This window comes from Abramis brama, assembly GCF_963993115.1.
Source record: "Abramis brama genome assembly, chromosome: 19".
NCBI lineage: Eukaryota > Metazoa > Chordata > Actinopteri > Cypriniformes > Leuciscidae > Abramis > Abramis brama.
In genome coordinates, this window is record NC_139981.1 from 12,846,799 (window position 1) to 12,851,014 (window position 4,216).

A 4,216-nucleotide genomic window follows, 5' to 3' on the forward strand; every position below is an offset into this window, starting at 1 on the left:
TTATTCATAATACAAGAGGAACAGCCTCAAGTTGAAATATGCCACTACTATGGGCTTTTTCAGGCCATGGGACAACTGTAAAAACGATTTCCTCATTTTGGCATTGAAAAAGCTATTGTCTTTTAGTCAACTGTACTTGATTGTAGATGCATGCTTTTGAGCATCGTGAGTAGAGTTGGGAAATATTTTTTATATATATTATTAAAATTAAATTAAAATCGGCAGCCCCATTTCAACTGAACTGGCCCCAAACCACAAATTGAATTAAAATTGGAATTTAAATGACATCTATAAACATTCGAATTTGCTTTTTACATTAAAGATTACAGTCATGAATTTCAACTAATTTTAATTTGGCTACATTCAAATTTGAAATGCAATTCTGCATACCGTTATTGCATACTTCAATCACATTTTAGGCCACGCAACATGCGATTCAGCTAGCCATTTTTTTAGCAGTTGCACCACAATTATACCCTGGTAATCCAGAGTTCTCGCGAGAGCGAGCAAAGTTGAATTTGCTCAGCGAGTTACTTTGGTGTCGAATAATGATGCTCATGAAATATGCCCCTCGATCTGAGCTGCACCAATCACATTGGGTTATCTGATATAGGCGGGACAGAGGCGAGCTAAACAGATGACGACAGCGCTGTGACGTCAAAGTCATTAGTAAACATTGCAAGATGGCTATGGATGAATACGGTATTCAGAATACCAGTTGTTTGAAACGGCTTTGGCCGCTACAATGAACGAGTTAGACTAGGCTTTTTATCTACAAGAGGAACAGAAGACGCCGCTCGAATCGTTCCTTTGCAAGAAGGACGTTTTTGCCGTTTCGCCGACCGGATACGGTAAGAGTATAATCAAAGAATGTCTAATAAGGTTAGCTCCGCTGGTAGCTGGGGTTTATTGTTGTGATTGGTGGTAGTGTTATCCAATTGCGTGCAGCGAGATTTTCAAATGCACGCTTGGTGCCGCCCCTCGAGCTGGGCGATTTTCATTAGTCGACGCCAGACCATTAAAGCAGCATTATGCAGCTTTGCCGATTTCTTCGCTGTTTTCTCGCTTTTTGCTCGCGGGTTTCTCTTTAGAGCTCCCCCTACAGCTTCGGAATAAATATTTGACAACACTGTCGTCAAAACTCGTTGGCGACTCACCCCCCTACCATCTTCTCCCGCTGGTCCTGAGCATTTGTTTTCAAAGAAGACGGCGAACGCACGGAGCCATGTCCACTGAGGTATGTATGATACACAGAAGGCCAGCATATAAATGTTTAGATAGTATATGTGTGCAGTGCCGTAAAGCAATTCGTTACATCGCGAGACCTGATATCACGCGATACTTTCTGACGCTGCGGCCGGCGGCCCACCGGCCCAAAGTTGCAAGTGTGGTTTTTCCGCTCACAGGCGCTCGGGGGGTACGAGAAGACCACCATTCAACCCGAAAACAGTCATATAACCATTCCAATGACTCCGAAGCTGTTCGGTTAAGATAAAAAAGTTACTTAGAGCACCTTTAATCTTTTAGATTTAGGTCGGGATTTCCAGGCTACCACAATTACTGAGTTTTAACATATTGTTTCAATTAAAACTAAAGCTTAAAAAATATGCTTCTTTGAGTTCTGTATTAAATTGGCCTTAAAGTGAAAACTTTTATTGTTGTTTACAAAATGACATTGTCGGTAGCTGGGTCTGATTTCACCTGGAATGTCCTTGTTGTAATTTGTAAGTGATAAGCACAACCTTGGTGGATTACTGTCTCTGGTATTACAGAGAACTCTATTAAAAGTACTTTTTTTCTCCCAGACATTACACCTTCACCTGAGGGCAAACTTTGATTTGATGCAGAGAACAATACAGACAAGGCATTGTCACATATTTAATGCATGCAAAACCTGAAGTTGGATAAAAATTTAAAGAGTCCCTAAAATGCTTTTTCAGGTATTACCTTTCATTCAGTGTATAATATAGCTGTTTGTGCATTTAAAAGGTATGCACAATTTTAAAGATATATAAAGTTATTGTCCAATAGGCAATCCAAAAACGTAAAAGATAAACACTAGAAACAGGTTTGAAATAACAACGGAAGTGTGGGGACAATATACAAGGACTCTGTGACAAACACTGAAACAGACAGGGTATATATACACAAGTGCTAACAAGGTGACGAGAAACAGCTGTAAGGCAATGAACAATCAGTGACAGACATGATCATGGGAATTGTAGTGAGAATGCATAGACACCGTGAAAACTGAGGACCTCTAGTGTTTAACCCAGGGAACCACCAGACACTGTGACACTCACTTCCTGTTACAAACCTACATAGGTTTGTTACACATTTGCATAATGGCATCCTATCGTCTTCATTGGCTGCTCATGAACAATGTCTGCTTTGACTCACCCTCAAACACTGTTGTTGTAGCAGAGGCATGGAGGAGTTTGGTTTGTGTTGTCAACATGTCAAGAAGACGCTGTTTTCTGTGCTCTGAAAGCAAATCCGCTTTGTATGCACTTCCAAAGGATGAGGACTCATGCTGAAACTGATACAGTAAAACATAATTGTTACTGTTCATATCACTGTGTATATGTGGCCGTGTAAACGTGTTCACTATAAAAAACTCAAACACAGCCAGACATCTAAAATAGGGAGTTTTTTAGTTCCGACCGCGTATAAGAAAGACGCGGCGTTAACACCTGAGGTTTCCGTTTGTGGGAAGGTGTATGAACAAAATTTAGACAGCGAAAAAACACAAAAAGAAAACACGTTCCAATAAATGTACAGAAATGTTCCCAAAAATAAACCAAAGTATACAAAACTAGGCTATCTGTAAGAATACTTAAATCCTGAATAAACAACGGCAGTGGCTTTTTATGCTTTCTGGATAAAGGACAAAACACAGAAACATTATTAAAGATACATTCTCATTATTAAAGATCCATTCTCATAGGCCACACACACTTATAAGATCAGAAGTAAACACATTTTACACTTCACATTACCAGTGATTTTACTAAATTAAATTCCATCTCTTAAGACAGAGTATTAATAAACTTGAATGAACACAGACATCAAAAACGGTACATAGCTCTTAATCTATTTTCTTTGAGTGAATATAAACATTTACAATCAAGAATAAAATAAATGACACTCACTCTATGAAGCGCTCTCACGCTGTCAACTCACGTGTGCACTCACGTGTCCTCATTCTCCCCTCTGATATTATTTTATCAAGAGAAAGAAGTATTGTTTACTTTCTCCTTAACAACACCACATGAACTGCGATACAAAGATTCAAACAACATTCAATGATCACACGGAACAATTACTGTACAATCTGTCACTGCTGCCTGTTACCCTGGAAATCCAGAGTTCTCGCGAGAGCACAAGTTGACACATCGAAATCTCTTGCATTCGAGAGAAATAGAGAATCGTGCGATCAAACTGCTCCACAAACAGACTCAAACACCTGAATGAGGCTTTCCTCTTTTCTTTCGGAAAACTGCATTATTTCTGAACTCACACACTGCAGCTCACGGGCGCTCAGGGATTTCTATCGTAACAATATTCAGTTATTCTTCCTTTTACAACTGCAAACACATATGCGCAAGGGCGCCATCCAGAGGCGAGTAGGCACGACTACAGTCTACTTTTACCCTGGTTACATACAAGTGGTGAGTAGATGAAATTCAAATATGGTAATAGGAGTTTTGTTTCCGACACGGAAACCAATCACAACAGACTGGGCCGTCTGACCAATCAGAGCAGAGTAGGCTCTCGGAAAGGAGGGGGTTAGAGAGACCGAATCTTTTATCAAACCGTTTCAGACACTGTGAGAAAAGAGGTGATGCTGCAATGTATATTATGATAAAATCAATTGTTTTTTGACCTTGGATTCATGTAAACCAATTGTAGGAGGCATCTAAAACAAAATTAGGAGGCAATAAAATAGCATTATAGGGGCACTTTAAAGCATATACAGTGCTATGCATAAGTTTAGACACCCATGCTAAAGTTGACTAAAAAGAGGAATAAAAAATCATCTTTTGGAAATTGAACTTAATGCCTTAATTAAAAAAATTAGGAAAAATCCAACCTTTAAGGACACCAATTTTCTTTGTGAATGAATAATGTATCGTAAATAAATAAATGTTCTTCCTTAAAATACAGGGTGCATAAGTTTGGACACCGCAGATTTTTATTTGTAAAGGCCAGTTAC